We start from the raw sequence: 18,129 nt of genomic DNA, 5'->3' as shown, positions 1-18,129 counted from the left end.
CCCCATTCACTCTGCATAGAGTGCACTCCTGCTGCACTTTTGGTTCTCCACAGCCACCAGATGTCCCCGTTGCTCATGCTTGAGCTCTCTGGTTGCTCACTTTCACAAATGGGGTCCCCTTTGACAAGGTTCTGTAGACGATGAATGGGTATTGCTCTACAGCATGGGCAGGCAAACTAAGGCCTGGGCTCCGGATCCGGCCCAATTGCCTTCTCAATCCAGCGCGCGGATGGTCCGGGAATCATCGTGTTTTTACATGAGTAGAATGTGTTCTTTTATTTAAAATGCATCTCTGGGTTATTTGTGGGGCATAGGAATTCATTCATTCATTCCCCTGCAAAAAATATAGTCCGCCCTCCCCACTAGGTCTGAGGGACAGTGGACCGGCCCACGGCTGAAAAAGTTTGCTGACCCCTGCTCTACAGCAGCTGTTCTTGAAATTGTGCCGGGTGCACATGGTAATCGCTGCAACCGCCATGAAAACAAGACAGAAAAATGAGTGGGGCTTACGAGAACAGGCTTGCTTACACTGAATGAGGGTGCAAAGTGTACAGCTCAGCTATTTGAGTACACAGATTGTACACTTGTGCCTCTTATCCTAATAGGTACTCAGAATGTCATACCCATTGAGCATGCTCAGTCCTCCCTAGGCTTTTCTGAGGTCTGCCCCTCCCCCCTTCCCCATATTTATTTTTATTTCCTCCAACCTGTGGCTCCTGCAAACCTTAAGATGTGCATGAATGGTGCATAGTTGGCATTACGTGGACATAAGCTCCCAAAACGTTTTCTGAGTGTCCCAGGTAGGGAATAAGTTTGGGGGAAATTGAATTAAGGGGCAATCTTGGTTCCTGGGTAGACTATTAAATTGGGCTATTAAATTTAAGTTGACTTCAGATATGGTTTGGGGGTAACACGGGGGGAACTGAAGGAACTGAATGGATATGGAACCAATCTTTTCAAAACAAACAACCTGTTTTGGTGTGAACTGATGTGGGGAGCAAATTAATTGAATAATTTGTCTGGGGTGGTTTGGACAGATAAATTGGTTGACTCACTTTATGTAACACTGGATGTCTAAACCTGTGTCTCAACCTGTAAATCAGCATTTGCAAATTTTATGTAAATATGTGTCCATGGCCCTATAGCCTAGGCCTTTTAAGTTCCCAGAGAGAGTTTCCTCTATGGCAGTGCATTGCACTTCTTATCATAGGGGATCCTAGGCTGGGAGTATGTTATGGGTACAGAAACTTAAGCCTGATAAAAGACTGCCAAGCTGATAAGATTTAATGGAGCTGAGGATGCATCAAAATGAGTTTGAAAAGTTTGAAAGCAAAGCCAGTCAACCCTAACACATCATGCATAGCTCTCTCAAATGAAGTCATGGATTATTTGGTGGAAGTTACGACTGTTTAAAGTGGCATGATGCTATTTTAAATGTGCAGACCAAACCTTAGACGTTTCATGCATGCCATCTGTTTATTTTCAAACTCCCAATAACTCTCATAGTCGTTGTTGACATGCAGTACAGCAGTTAAGTAGCTACTCATAGAAGATGGGGCTGCATCTTAAGCAGCAAAGAAGCTATGGAGGAAAAAGGAGGCCTGGGATTTTTATTTTTCCCTCAGCTAACTGCAATGCCATAAATCAATACAAAATGTCGGAAGTTGGAGAAGGTGAGATTGAAGAAATGTCCTTGAAAATCTGCAAGTCGAGTGAGCTAGACTGTAGCAAAATCTGATGCACAGATTATAGGCTTGATGACAGGGTGAGGGGCAGCGGTGACAGAAAGGGGCAGTGAGGTTAGATGGCAAGGAGTGACAGCATCTGTTTTCTATCATGCCATTTTGACCTCATTTCTTCCTTTGCAACATGCTAAATGGGCTCCTTCAGAGAAATTAACATGGGCACTGGAGTGCAGGAGATGGCACAGAAAATGTATCCAGAAATCCCAAAGTTCTTAGCTGCCGCCGCCTTCTTCTTCTTCTTCTTCTTCTTCTTCTTCTTCTTCTTCTTCTTCTTCTTCTTTTTCTTCAGATTCATTTTTATTTTTTAATGTGAGTTTGCTGTCAGATCTGTTCAGAATCACAGGCTGGTTTTGATTGGTTTGCTGATTTTGGATGCAACGGACAGACTGTAGGTCGTCTTGGCTGCTCCCTGCCATGGTGCTAGTCATTCTCCACCAGAAAACGGCTCAGCAAAGATGATTGCAAATAAGGACTAGAGGGCGTGCTCCAGCCCAGAGAGAAGCATGCCTTTACAAAGATGGGCGCTTGCGTTGTCTTTGTGGGTGGATGGATTTGTTTGTTTGTTTTGCAGTGGGGGACCAACAATGGAAAGCTGCCAGTTGAGTCTTCTAGACATGCTGTACTGTATTCACTTGAGTCGAATGCGCCATCAAATCTCACGCACACCTCAGTTTTCAGAACTTTGAAACCAAAAAAAGTATTTGCTGGCAAATGTAAATGTTCCATTGAATCTAATGCACACCTTACTTTACACAACGTAATTTGGCCAAAAAAGGTGAGCATTAGATTGGAGTAAATGTCTGTAGCCCTTTTCAGGGGTGGGACCTGATTCTCCTTCTAGATGCACCTGGTTGTCCTTCCCTGCCTGTGGCACTGTCAACACGGAACACCAAAACTTAGTCTGCCATCCACCAAAGAATCGTGATTATCACCTTGCTCACCTCTCCTCCTTATGGGTTGGATCCAGTTTTAGTCATGCTTAGAGTAAGCCAATGAGAAATGTTAGTTGCAACTTACCTAGTGATGGGGGAGAACTTTATTTCAGTTTGCATTTAGAACCTAATTTACCAAATTTGCACTTTACAAAAAAAATGAGAATTGAAACACAGCCATCCTTCAAAAGTCACACTTACTTGAATTTTGCAACACATTTCTCCAAATAAATGTTTACAAAAATACATATGTTGGAGGCAAGGGGGTGGGGAAGTGCCTAAAAATAAACATATTAGTGAAAAAATATGGAAAATGCATTATATTAGGATAAATTACTTGCACTGATGCATGCATTAGTCAAAACTGCATACAAAAAGATGTGTATTAGAAAACAGACATTAACAACATGATATAAATAAAACACAAGAAGCTTTCAGTGATGAAGTCAAAAGAAAGATGGCAATTTTTCTTTTCTTGTGCATTATCTGTCTTTGTTGTTTAGAAAAATTAAAGTATTAAAAAAAGACTTTAATAGGAGAAATGTGCACTAAAATGCTGAAGAAATTTCTTTCTTTTTTGGAAAATGACAAATTGCTGCTGAAATGTGGAGAACTGAGTTTCAGATTGCAAGGGTTGCCATATTTCAAAAAGGACTTGTCTCTGTCTGTCTCTCTCATAGCAGCTCCAGGGCAGCATCCACAGTCTCCTCTCCCACTCCCTCCTTTGAACTTTGCCTTCCATTCAGTGGCATATGCAGAGTGCAAAGCCTGCCACAGCTGTCTGCAGATGCTGATGAAGATTTTAGCTGTGACAGACACAATGGGAAATTGTTTAAATGAGCTGGAAAGAGCCACGTTAGCTTCGTCATGCTTGGTGGCCCCGTGGCAGGAAACGTCTCCAAGGCAGGCAAGCGTTAATCCGAAGACACAGATGCTGAGGGACAGAATCTGCATTCCCCCCATATGTTGGGCCCCTGCTGATAATTTAATGTGTTCATGTCAATTCCTAGTTATGATCTCGGAGAAGCAACATTAAATATGCTTGATTATTTTTGTGCATGATCTTCTGTAAATAAGCACTTCAATTTCTCGCTTTTTTTGTAATTATTTTTTTCAAAAATAATAATCAATCAAATAAGGATACAAAAATCAAACCACCATCTATCATTTATACTTCTAATAAAAAATCCTACTATTTTACAAACCATCTTTCGAGGTTCTTTAAACCTCAAGACTTCCTTCCATCCCCTTCTACTGGTTCTTTACATCTTACATCATTCTCTGCATTTTGTTATCATTTTTATCCGCTTGTTACACCTTTATATTCTCTAATTCTTTACTACTTACAAGTGCTTAATCTAAACATGCCAATGTACCAACTTGTTTACAGTATTTCTGCACATACACAATAAATTTTCCCCATTCTTTTTTAAACTTCTCATTGTCAGTCTTTGAGTTTTGCTGTCAGCTTTGCCATTTCTGCATAGTCCATCAGTTTTATTATGCCATTCTTCTATTGTTGGCAACTGTTCTTCTTTCCATCTTTGGGCTAACAGGATCTGGGCTACAAGCACGTTAATTTCCAGGAACAAAGTTGTTGACCTTTTGGGGGAACATCTACCCCCCAAAAACTTTTTTTGGATTTTTACAGCATTTTTCTTTAAAAATTGCCCTAGTTTTCCTGGACATTTTGCCGATTAGACAAAGATCCACCACAGGCCATTTTTACAGTCCAATTCCTGGACATGTCCTGGTTAGTCCAACGTTTGGCCTTTGATCTGAACAACAAGATTATAAATTATATGTTATTTTATGGTCAAATTGAAAATCTCACATTTATTATTGATTGATTGTTCAGCATATAAATGGTATCTCACGCAACACATGCAAAAAGAAGGCGACTGCAAAGAGCTTATAATCTAAATTTCTGCACTGGAGGAAGACTACAGACAGATGGGAAGAAAGATGAAAGGGCAACAGACAGACCAGAGAGGAACATGACAAAGATAGTTACACGTCTGTTGATTTTGTTTGATCTAAGCACCAGTTATCTGACAGTATTGTGATTCTGCCAGCCTGTTTCTCTCCACCCTCCCAATACAAGCCAATCCCCAGAGGCCATGTGGGCTTCCACACTAGGGCTTGCCATGCTTCAGTTGCTCCCTTTTATAGGGTAGAGGGAGGTCCACACAAAATCACTGCCCATTTGTGACCCTCCTGTGTTTATTCCTTGCTTCTTTCATTTCCCCTCCAGCTGAGAGCACTTCCAGATGGGGGCTTCATATGATAAACAGTTTCACAATAGGTTCCTTGCAATAGCTTTTAATTTTTTTGATTTATCCCATTCCCCACCCCCACCCCAGAAGAGCAAATTCAGATGAAATGGGAAATGTATGGATGCTACTAAAAAAAATGCATGCACGAGGAGACCCTTCCCACAATAAACCCCTGTCTTGAATCACCCACGGAAACCCCCCTCTTTTTTAAAAAATATACCTGTATGTTAGCACAGTCCTCACAGATGCTGACAGTCCTTAGCCTTAGCACTCCTGTCCTTTAAGAGGTGTGTAGTTTGGCTGGTACACTGACATTTGGGGGGGGGGCAACGACACCACACCTCCTCACTTTCACCTGAGCACAACTTTGCCATTTCATTTCCAGTCCCCACCTTTTCCAGGTACCTTCTGCCATGAAGACTGGTTGCTTAGGGCAAATGGGTCACTGGGTCACTGTCTGACCAGCCTCAGCTGGCTGCCACCTGCCTCCTTTCTTACATCCATCCATGGCATGGACTCTGCTGGCAGCTTCCTTCTCTTTAGTCCGTGGAGACTAATACCACCCTTTGGCCTGTACTTCTAAAGCCAAAAGTAGCTCACTGCAAGGGATACCAGGAAGCAGGCGAAGAGGTTCTTGGTCCAAGCCGCAGCTGAAAGTGTTAGCTGTCAGTCTGGCAAAGTCTGGTGTTCATATTTTGTGTTCTAGGCTCAAATGCTTTGTGTGTAAGATAAACAGGTCTAATTCAATGTGTTCCTCACAAGCTCAGCAAAGGTTCTTAATGTGCCAAATCATGATTGGTACTTGTGACAAATCATTCAAATAACTTGTCCACCTGTGTTCAATTTTTGTTTCAGGGAGGTGGGAGATCTTATGGAAATATGATAATGCTCCTTTGTGCTGCTTTAAAGTCTTTGCCACAAAACTACTGAAACAGAGTGGCTGGGTGCATGAGCTCTGGGTGAGTAGCCCTTGGGCTGAGCAATAACAGCTTAGAAGCCATTTCATAATAAAATAGGTGATTTAGGAGCAGAACGTAATCTGAACGGTTATACTGCAGTATAAAGGTAAAGGGACCCCTGACCATTAGGTCCAGTCGCGGCCGACTCTGGGGTTGTGGCGCTCATCTCGCTTTATTGGCCGAGGGAGCTGGCGTACAGCTTCCGGGTCATGTGGCCAGCATGACTAAGCCGCTTCTGGCGAACCAGAACAGTGCACGGAAATGCCGTTTACCTTCCCGCCGAAGCAGTACCTATTTATCTACTTGCCCTTTGACATGCTTTTGAACTGCTAGGTTGGCAGGAGCAGGGACCGAACAACGGGAGCTCACCCCGTCACAGGGATTTGAACCACCGACCTTCTGATCAGTAAGCCCTAGGCTCTGTGGTTTAGACCACAGCGCCACCCACGTCCCTATACTGCAGTATATAATATGCATAAAGCCTGCATCCGCCTGTCTCAAGAGACAATGGAGTGTATCTCCGGGGATGAAGTCAAACTGCTGTGTCAGCACCACCAAGTGACCTCCCTGGGACGCAAGCCTGGGCAGTGTGTCTGGAGGTCCTGGGCTGCCCAAATGACAAGACCCTACTCTTGGCCCTGCTTATGTGGTTGGAAGGAAAGCAGAGCAGTATCTTTGGCTTCTGGCTGCAGGGGGTTTCTGAAAGGAAGCACACAAGGCACCATCCAGCTACCTTAGGGGACCAAAGGAGCCAACTCCTACGGACTGAGGTCTTCCCCCCCTAAAATGTTTGAGGGGGCTAGCCCCACCTCCCACATTGGTGGGCATTGCCATTCAAATGGTGTGCATACACTGTGTCTGGTAATTGATAATGTAGGGTGGTGCTTTCCTGGCTCCCCCCAATATTCTATTCAAGTTGGCACCCTTGTTAGAGACTCCACTCTGGATTTGTGTTGGGCTCCCTCCTTAGCCTTTTCTTTTCCTGAAGATATTCTGCATTGCAGCGGGAGTTTTCCTTCTCGTAGATAAGAGATTTCCTTCTCCCAGATGAGCTCCCTTCCCAGGTTGACAAAGACCCATTTGCCCCTCGCTTCCATTTACAGCACCTGCAGAAACCACCTTCTTGACTGTTGGACCCATTCTTGGTTTCGTCCACTCCATCTGCCAGAGCTTGTCTTCACATGCAGGGAGTCCCTAACTCATTGAGGGTTTAAAACCCATCGGCTCCCTTCACCTGGTTTAGCCGGCCAGTGGAAGCTGTTCCCAGGGTGTGGCTGCTGTCTCATGCTGACAGCTTCTAGGAGCCAAAGGTGAGAGCTGAGTGCAGGATGGAGATCAAAAGCGGACAAACCAGCCCAGAAGAAGCATGATGTGTCCCCCACCAGAGGTAGTACCCCTCCCCTAATGCCCTATGCACCCCTCATAAAGCTAATGCATGTCAAAAACATGTTTACAGTGGTACCTTGGTTTAAGAGCAGCTTTGCCTTGGAAGCAGAACATGTTTCGCTTCCTGTTGAGTGTGTTACATTTGTAAATTGCGTCCCCCGCTGCTATGGGAAAGCAGGCCTTGGTTTAAGAACGCTTTGGTTTAAGAATGGACTTCTGGAACAGATTAAGTTCATAAACCAAGGTACCACTGTAGTTCAATTCAGGCAACTGATCTTGAGTTGTCTGTAGAGGAACTACTCTTTCCTCCATCAAATGTGACTTGCTTCTAAGGACTCTAAACCTGTGTGCAGTGGGGGAAAGGGCTTACACAGTGTCAGGAGAACTGACAAGCTGAAAAGGAAATTAAACGAAACAGGCTTTCTAAAGGAAACACAATCCAATTAAAGGCTTCTCTTTCAAAGTACCGAGTAGGATTTGAAAAGTAGATTTCTGAAAGTGTTAGCTGTCAGTCTGGCAAAATCTGATGCTCATCTGATGACCATTGGCCACTCTTACACACCAAGTCACCTACAGGCTGATTATCCAATGGACTGTTTTTCTCCTTAAATACACATCTATAGACACAAACCCTGAGAAAATCGTAGATGGGGGCAAATGGCTGAAAAGGAAAGTGTTAACCACCCCTCTCCCTGCCTCCCCCAAGCTGTGCTGTTCAAACTAGCAGCTTCTCAAGGCTGTATTTAGTTTCAGAAAAGAATTACAGGGTTGCATCTCTGTAGTTTGCCACTAAGAAAACAAAAGAAGAAAAGCTGTAAGATCTATACTTGGGAAGGGAAGGCATTTTTGCCAGATGGGGTTTCAGGTGCTGTTTAAAGTAGGTCGAGGTGTGATGGAGCTAGTGATGGAGAAATCTGTCAACTTCAGTTCCTCCCAGGCTCTAATTGGTTCAATCTTTAATTCAGTAATCAACATCTGTGTATGATTTTTTTTTAAAGTACTTATGAAAATTCACCAGCAATTCAGTGTCAATTTCTCATGCACATTTTCTGTGCAATTTTGCCCAACATATGCATTCTGTAAAGCAGTATCCCCTAATAGAATGCCCTGCAATATATGCATTTCTATGCAAGCTTCAGTCTAGTATACACATTTCCCCCTACACATTACTTGGCTGGAGAACTGCATTGCAAAATCTGGATATTTGCAGATTCTGAGGGATGGCTGTGTCTTTTCAAAAAGTGCAAATTAGATATATTTGCCTTTAAACGCAAACTGAGTCTAATTTCTCTCTCATCCAATTCAACAAATCTAGTGACTTCCCACTCGCCCAACTTCAATGTTTATAACCCAGAGTACATACAATTGTGTTTTAAGATTCCACCATGTCTAATTTCATCCTCTCTAACTTGTTTTTTTTAATATGTTGTGCTATTTTCTTACATTTCAGACCCTGCTGTGGTCTTTGCATATGGGAAATAACATACAGACTTGAAAGGGTTTCTTTAAATATTCTAAATTTGCATCTTTAATCAGTGCAGTCGTATTCAGCTGGAGCTCATTTCTTAGAGCAGAGAAGAAATGGCCACTACTTTGATTTCAAAACCAAAGGCTTGTTTGTAGTTGCTGTTGTTTTAAAACACACCCTCTTTTACAGATAGTTACCAGCCAAACAGGGTTGACACTTTTATCCAAGAGTCAAATACTGTATATAAAATTAAAGCAGAGTTTTTATTCAAGTTGTGTTTGTGTTGTGTTGCTTTGTCATGTATAATACAAAGCCATTTTTCACCTTCTCACCCCTTGCTTTTTCCTGTAAGACCTATTGCAGTCGTTAAGAGTCGTCAACAGGCTCATCACAGCTATCTGCCAATCACCCATTCCCACCACCCTTCTGAGTAATACCCCTCCCCACCTTCTCACTATATAGAAGGGTCTGGAAACTTCTGTTTCAGTGTATCTGAAGAAGTGTGCATGCACACGAAAGCTCATACCAAGAACTGACTTAGTTGGTCTTTAAGGTGCTACTGGAAGGAATTTGTTTTCTTTTAACCAAGTTAATCAAGCTGCTTCGTGACGCAGTTTTAAATTAGGTAAGGCAAGACTTATTCTTTGGCATCTCTTAAATTCTTAAAACTTATTCTTGCCAAATAAATATAGTTATGTCTTTTTGCCATTGTTTAAAACAGGGAACCACATTGATTACCAGCACAGTCTGAAAGAGAAACAGCATTTATTTTTGGTACTACATTCCTTTTGACGACCAGAATTCTATCCATCAGGGATTCTACCCATCTTTCTGCTCCATCTCTGTAAGTCTGCTATAACCGTATTCTATATTTTCACATAGTTGTTTTGAAATAGCACTTCATTTTTATTTGCCAACCAAACACCCAGATATTTAACCTTCTTTTCAACCTTCAGCCCTGTCAAATCCTGTAATGTATATTTGATCCATATTTCTAAAAACTAAAACCTTAGTTTTGTCCTTATCAAAAGAAAAGCCATCTAATTGACCAAACTATTCTGTTTTCCCCAGAAGCCTTTCTGCAGCGCAAACTTGTTCTCAGGGAATTCAAAGAGGACAAAGGCGGCAGGTGCTCTGTGCGAAAAGGGAACTGAGGACACCCCGACCAAACCTAAGAGGAGGCGTGTAGTGGTGATAGGGGATTCCCTACTGAGGGGAACAGAAGCAGTGATCTGTGGGCCTGACAAGATGTCTCGGGAAGTGTGCTGTCTCCCCGGGGCTAAGATCCAATATGTAACTGAACGACTGCAAGGAATCATAAAACCCACTGACAAATACCCCTTCCTCTTGGTTCATGTGGGAACCAATGACACTGCAAGCAATAGCCTCCAGAAGATCAAAAGAGACTATGAGGCTCTGGGCAGGAAATTGAAGCAATTAAATGCACAAATTGTCATCTCATCTGTCCTCCCAGTTGAACGACGTGGCCCAGGGAGAGAGGGAAAAATAGTGGAAGTGAACAGCTGGCTTCGCAAATGGTGTAAACAGGAACGGTCTGGATTCTTAGATCACGGACTGCAGTTTCTTGAAGATGGACTTCTGGCAAGCGATGGGCTGCACCTCACAATGGTTGGGAGGAATGTTTTTGCCAAAAATCTCAGAAACCTCATCAGGAGGGCTTTAAACTGACTAATGTGGGGGAGGGAGACAGTGCTCCTGAAGGTAGGAGTCTATCAATTGATGAAGATGATCATCCAAATGTCATAGACCAAATGGAGCAAACAGCACGCAGACCTAGTGGTGGGAAGAAAAAATCCTTAAATAAGAGACACAGGGGAATGATTAATGGACTTCAATGTCTGTACACTAATGCGCAAAGCATGGGAAATAAACAAGATGAGCTTGAGCTCTTGGTACAGCAAACTAAATATGACATAATAGGCATCACTGAAACCTGGTGGGATAAGTCCCACGACTGGAATGTAATAATGGAGTGATACAATCTATTTCAGAGAAACAGACCAGACAAGAAAGGAGGAGGAGTGGCGTTATATGCCAGGGATGTGTATACCTGTGAAGAGATCCAAGATTTAGAACCTCAAAGCCAAAGTGAGAGCATTTGGGTCAAAATTAAGGGAGAGAAGAATAACAGGGACCTCACTGTGGGAGTTTACTATAGATCCCCAAGCCAAACGGAGGACATAGATGATGCCTTCTTGGAACAGATGGCCAAGCATGCAAAAGGAAGGGAGATAGTAGTAATGGGGGACTTCAATTACCCGGATATTTGCTGGATGTCAAACTCAGCCAAGAGCATAAGGTCAAACAGATTCCTCACTGGCCTTGCAGACAACTTTGTTGTCCAGAAAGTGGGAGAAGCAACAAGAGGAACAGCCATTTTAGATCTGGTCCTAACCAATGTTGATGACCTGGTTAGTGGGGTAGAAGTGGAAGGATCATTAGGCGCGAGTGATCATGCTCTTCTGAAGTTTACTATACAGCGGAAAGGAGCAGCCAAGCATACTAGGACTCAATTTCTTGACTTTAAGAAAGCCGACTTCATAAAACTTAGGGAAGTGCTGGGTGAGATCCCATGGACAGTAATACTAAAAGGAAAGGGAGTTCATGATGGCTGGGAGTTTGTTAAGAGGGAGATAGTAAAAGCACAACTTCAGGCAATACCAATGAGACGGAAACATGGAAAGTGCCTAAAGAAGCCAGGGTGGCTATCTAAAGAACTTTTAACTGAGTTAACATTTAAAAAGGATGTGTACAAAAAATGGAAAAGGGGGGAAAGCACCAAAGAGGAATTCAAACAAATAGCCAGCACGTGTAGACACAAAGTCAGAAAAGCTAAAGCACAGAATGAACTCAGGCTTGCTAGAGAGGTTAAAAGCAACAAAAAAGGCTTTGATGGGTATGTTCGTAGCAAAAGGAAGAACAAAGAAACAGTGGGGTCACTCAGAGGGGAAGATGGTGAAATGCAAACAGGGGACACAGAAAGGGCTGAACTCCTCAATGCCTTCTTTGCCTCAGTCTTCTCCAATAAAGAAAACAATGCCCGACCTGAAGAATTTGGAGCAAATGATTCAGCAGAGGAAACACAGCCCAGAATAACTAAGGAGATAGTACAAGAATACTTGGCTAGTTTAGATGTATTAAAGTCTCCAGGGCCAGATGAACTGCATCCAAGAGTATTAAAAGAACTGGCAGATGTGATCTCAGAACCACTGGCAGTCATCTTTGAGAATTCCTGGAGAACAGGCGAAGTCCCGGCAGACTGGAGGAGGGCAAATGTTGTCCCTATTTTCAAAAAGGGGAAAAGAGAGGACCCAAATAATTACTGCCCAGTCAGTCTGACATCAATACCAGGGAAGATTCTGGAGCAGATCATTAAGCAAACAGTCTGTGAGCACCTAGAAAGGAATACTGTGATCACCAATAGTCAGCATGGATTTCTGAAAAATAAGTCATGTCAGACTAACCTGATCTCGTTTTTTGACAGAATTACAAGCCTGGTAGATGAAGGGAATGCAGTGGATGTAGCCTACCTTGATTTCAGAAAGGCATTTGACAAGGTGCCCCATGATATTCTTGTAAAGAAGCTGGTAAAATGCGGTCTTGACTATGCTACCACTCAGTGGATTTGTAACTGGCTGACTGACCGAACCCAAAGGGTGCTCATCAATGGTTCCTCTTCATCCTGGAGAAGAGTGACTAGTGGGGTGCCACAGGGTTCTGTCTTGGGCCCGGTCTTATTCAACATCTTTATCAATGACTTGGATGATGGACTCAAGGGCATCCTGATCAAATTTGCAGATGACACCAAACAGGGAGGGGTGGCTAACACCCTAGAGGACAGGATCACACTTCAAAACGACCTTGACAGATTAGAGAACAGGGCCAAAACAAACAAGATGAATTTTAACAGGGAGAAATGTAAAGTATTGCACTTGGGCAAAAAAAAATAATGAGAGGCACAAATACAAGATGGGTGACACCTGGCTTGAGAGCAGTACATGTGAAAAGGATCTAGGAGTCTTGGTTGACCACAAACTTGACATGAGCCAACAGTGTGACGCGGCAGCTAAAAAAGCCAATGCAATTCTGGGCTGCATCAATAGGAGTATAGCATCTAGATCAAGGGAAGTAATAGTGCCACTGTATTCTGCTCTGGTCAGACCTCACCTGGAGTACTGTGTCCAGTTCTGGGCACCACAGTTCAAGAAGGACACTGACAAACTGGAAGGTGTCCAGAGGAGGGCAACCAAAATGGTCAAAGGCCTGGAAACGATGCCTTATGAGGAACGGCTAAGGGAGCTGGGCATGTTTAGCCTGGAGAAGAGGAGGTTAAGGGGTGATATGATAGCCATGTTCAAATATATAAAAGGATGTCACATAGAGGAGGGAGAAAGCTTGTTTTCTGCTGCTCCAGAGAAGCGGACACGGAGCAATGGATCCAAACTACAAGAAAGAAGATTCCACCTAAACATTAGGAAGAACTTCCTGACAGTAAGAGCTGTTTGACAGTGGAATTTGCTGCCAAGGAGTGTGGTGGAGTCTCCTTCTTTGGAGGTCTTTAAGCAGAGGCTTGACAACCATATGTCAGGAGTGCTCTGATGGTGTTTCCTGCTTGGCAGGGGGTTGGACTTGATGGCCCTTGTGGTCTCTTCCAACTCTATGATTCTATGATTCTAGACATTACAATTAGCTGAGCAGTTATCACTGAGGATGTTGATCTCTGCAGCAGCAGCAGCTGAAGAAAGAGTTTAATTGGAAATCAGCATCATATACTGTACTGATTGCCAGTTGCTTCATGTAATTTTAAAGTAATAAAAAACCCAACCCAACCTATTTGCAGAACCTCTCCCCAAGCATGGTGGTGAATAGGCTTTGAAAAAGCCAAATCCTGCATTTCATGCCCAAATGTTAAAAATCTCAGTCCTTTTCTCTCCCTGGAAGCAAAACACCACAAATTCATGGTACTGTACTCTATTCCAGCAGTTGTGGTGTATCTTCCAGGCATTTGAACTGTGGGGACAGAGGTGGCCCCCATTCACCTCAGTGTAGTAGAAAGCTTTCTAATGAATCTATACAAACAGCAAATCATCTTTTAATTTTTTTTCCTGAAGTGTCCAGGAAAGGTTGCCTTGGGATGGCGGTGTGCTTGGGAGGAAGAAAAAGGCCCTGAACCATTTACACATAGAAAATGAGAAGGGACGGCTGGAACACTTCTCCTCAACATCAAGTTCATTGTGTGGAGGGAGGAGCCAGCAATGCACACCCCACCCTCCCACCAGGAAAAGCATCGTCTGGTTGTCATCATAGTTATGTAGAGAAGAGAATTTTAGCAAGAGGTTTTCTCAACCTCCATAACTTATGACAAGAAAATCAGCACCTTCTGAAATTTCATCCCCCCCCCACTGATAAAGCCATGTCCTAGTGTAACTTCCAACAATATAATATCTATTTTTCAAATAAATATTCTATTTTTCAAATAAATATTCCAATGATAGATGATAATGGAGTTCTGCTAGGGTTGACATGGGGATTTTTAATCCTCAATCTTTCTTTAAGGAAAAAAAATTCATTTGACTGTTCCCTCACCTCAAGCAGGATGTATCATTTCATAATATTTTTCACTCCTTATCTAGAATTCATCCCACTGACCCTCCTGATATTTCTGGTGAGTGTGCAGTGAGTTTATCCCTTACAAAATGTCAGAAAGAAAATGCCTCAGGAAAGCACAAAGGTTTTGAGTTTCACTCGCCTGATAGGGTTAGCAGCAAAAGGTTAATGGTTTCTCTCACCCTTTTTTGTTGGCTAAGGCACCATAATGCCAACCTAGAGACCAAGCTAATCTTGGAGCAGCTGCTAATGGTTTTCTTCTAAACATGAAGACATCTGCTTAGATTCTCCTTTTCAGTTGTGTGTTGGGTAAAAACATCAGATCAGAGGAAAATATGATACAGCCACTTTTATGCCACTGTTTGTTCACAACATATGGCTTAGTTGGGGGATGGGCAGATCACCCCCCCCATTTGTGTTACTTGCATATTTGTTCATTCATAAGTCAGTTTTGTACCATTTCTCCATTAATTTGCAAACGTTTAAAAATGCTTGAAACTTCATATTTAAATACATATTTTAATCAGTATATATATAATTGTGCATGCTTTTAATGTAAAATACATTTAGATATGCACTTTATCTCAATGTATGCATTTCCAAACCCATTTTTATCCTAAAATGCACATTTTAAACACATTTGGTCTCTTTATTGAGCTATAAGAAAAATTGGGACAGGGTAATTATGTTATAGGTGGGACGTGGGTGGTGCTGTGGTGTAAACCACAGAGCCTAGGGCTTGTCGATTGGAAGGTCGGCGGTTCGAATCCCTGCAACGGGGTGAGCTCCCATTGCTCGGTCCCAGCTCCTGCCAACCTAGCAGTTCGAAAGCACACAGTGCAGTAGATAAATAGGTACTGCTCCAGCAGGAAGGTAAATGGCATTTCCATGCGCTGCTCTGGTTTCGCCAGAAGTGGCTTAGGCATGCTGGCCACATGACCCGGAAAAACTGTCTGCGGACAAACGTCGGCTCCCTTGGCCAGTAAAGTGAGATGAGTGCCACTACCCCAGAGTCTTTTGCGACTGGACTTAATTGCCAGGGGTCCTTTACCTTTTAATTATGTTCTAATCATCCTGTTAGGATAGAAGCTACACATAAGAACAATCCGAAGCCTGGGGCTTTGTATACATGGAGAAATGCACTTGTTTAGCTGATACATAGGGTTACTTGGCTGATAGCCTAGCAAAATGTACTGTGTGTTAGGCAGTCAGCCAAACACCCTGTAGGCCAGGCTGGGGTTGTGGGGAAGGACAGTCTGCTGGGACTGAACCCCTTCTTCCAACTGTTTAATGTGTACATGGGCAGAAGTGCTGTGGGTGGGGTCCTAACTGGTGACAAACCAGTAAAGCCCTGAAACCAGTCTGCATGTCAGGGGTAGGTAGCTAACATGGTACCCTCTAGATGCTCCTGGACTACAACCCCCACTATCCCTGACCATAGGACGTGGGGCTGATGGGACTTGTAATCCAACACTATCTGAAGGGCACTGTGTTGGATACCCCTGAGGGAGGGAGCTGGGCCATGGCCTGAATAGCTGAATAGCTGGCAGCTATATCACAGGGGCTCACAAAGATATGGTTGCCAGTGGATCAGCAGGGCGGGGAATGGTCTAGCCTGTTCTGGTACTTAAAAACAAGATATGGTGGTTTTCCAAACAATTTTTTTTATTCCATACTATTTAAATTATGCAACAATGGGAACAGAGAAGTGGGGATGGACTGAAAGGGAGGAGGAGGAAGCAAGAGGAGGAAGTAAGGAAACTCAAGCGTCTCAGCTATGCCAAGGAGTTACCAATATCCCCAGGTCACTAAGCACAAGTTTCAGTAAACTCAGACACAAACACAGCCATGTGTGCGTCTTCTTGCTGTTCTTGCCTGTAGGCTCCAAGTTCATAGGAGGACAGAGAATGTAACTCTGTGATCCTGTATTGTACTCAAGGTAGAAAGATCTCCTTCCAGTGTTGCAGCATTAACTGTTTTGCCACAAACAAAGCAGAGAAGATCCATTGCTCTTGACTTGAAAAAAGGTTTCATATGGAGAGTATAAAATCACAATAGATACACATCTTTAAACCACAAAGAGGACTAGGTTGGTGATAACCAGGACTTCTGCCCAAAAATGGTTTTTTGCCAAGCATTGCCCATATGGAGAGGATATATTAAATACCTTCATCGTTGATTATAGTTGGGAGGCAGGCATCCATTTTACTGTTGAAGCAGACGTGCTTCCAGATCTAGCAAGGACCATGCAATAGAAGGAAGCACTACTTTCCATAGCCCTGGCGGCTTTAAAAGCACTTTGATCTGGTCGGTGTAGCTTTTCATGGCACAGAGATGAGCACTGTCATCTGCTAATGTTTGTAGATCAAGCTTTCATTAAAGCTGCACAAGAGCAGAGTCCAGTAGGAAAGTGGGCAAGATAGAGCTTTCTCTTATCAACATGAGAACATCTGCAGGATGAATAGCAGCTGCATGGATGCTCATGGGGTGTCTGCCTAAGGCTTAAAAGTAAGTTGTGGTAAACTCAAGCAAACTCAGAGGGCATGGAGGATTATTACAGAAGTTGCCAAGAATCTGAGTACTTTTCTGGAGTTTTAACAGGACACAGAACAGCATTTTCAAAACACATTGTGCTATAAAAACAGGTGCACTTCAATTCCCATTGTGAAGCATGACATCACTGTTAAAATCTCATGGGAGCTGAGTAAGGAAAACATTGACTTAATCCTGTGGGCAAATAGTGCAAGAAGCAGAGAGCTTTGTTTACTTGCAAGACATGCAGCCTCATCCTATGCAGAGTGAAGTGCGCCTACTCTGTTGAATCCATGGGCTCAGGCGCCCCAAACTCTGCCTGGTTTGCAGCTTTAGAGTTTGGCTAAAGCAGAAGTGGGAACCTGTGACCCTCCAGTGGTTACTGGACCACCTTCTCCATCTTTCCTGATCATGGCTCTGCTGGGGGAACTGGAGTCCAGCAACATCCAGTGGGAAATGTGTTCTCCTGGGTGAAAGGAAGCCATGGATAAGGGAGACTCCAGGGTGAAACTGCTGAAGTGAATCAAGGTTCTGAGTAAATACTTGTGCCTTTGAGTGCTCCAAAGCACCATAGAAGTGTTGAGTATCTATCATTATTCCAGGAACTGGTGCTGCCTTTCCCAAGGGGTCCCAAGGGACACACTCCCTGCCAGGCAAGTGGGCACAGACTGCAGCTGAGAAGAATGAGTGACATTTTACAAAGTCCTCAATTCAAATCTTGCTTTGTCACACCCACGCTTTCTCATACATACATACAGACATACATACATCATTTTATTTGTTCAATAACTACAAACATAACAAAAGTAATTGTAAGTAACAAATAAAATATCAGCAAGTACACAATGAAATGGAACATTTCCACATAAGATTTAAAATTAAGATACCAGAAAATTCAATCAATACCAGCAATGCCCCAACAAAACCCTTTAAATAAGGCCCCAGCGCAGGGGTCTCAGTCTATGGGAATCGTGCAAACCCACAGAGTAACTTGAGCTCCCAATCTGTGGCCCACGGGCTTCATTCAGCAAGGCTGCGGATCTTCGACGGAAGACGGCACATGCGACGCGTTAAATATTCACACTGATTTTTAATTATGCTTGTGCCGCTTTTATTCCTTCCATCTTAGTGTATTGCAGTTTGAAGTCTATGGAACTCCATAAAAGCAAGACCCCATTTAGCCTGGTGCATTAAAGATGCTCC

The 18,129-nt window shown here is 43.2% G+C and overlaps 1 long non-coding RNA gene across 1 annotated transcript; it reads left to right on the top strand.

Annotated features, from left to right (window-relative positions):
- Nucleotides 1–718: 718 nt before the first annotated feature.
- LOC309351508 lies at nucleotides 719–9,927 on the top strand. The gene is made up of 3 exons (XR_014160876.1): nucleotides 719–800; nucleotides 9,488–9,610; nucleotides 9,838–9,927. It is a non-coding gene; the product is annotated as an uncharacterized lncRNA (long non-coding RNA).
- Nucleotides 9,928–18,129: the final 8,202 nt, after the last annotated feature.

The sequence above is a fragment of the Podarcis erhardii genome (genome assembly GCF_964252035.2).
Source record: "Podarcis erhardii genome assembly, chromosome: 10".
Taxonomy (NCBI): domain Eukaryota; kingdom Metazoa; phylum Chordata; class Lepidosauria; order Squamata; family Lacertidae; genus Podarcis; species Podarcis erhardii.
Note: the sequence above shows the minus strand (reverse complement) of the source record. Positions and strands in the feature narration are given on the sequence as shown.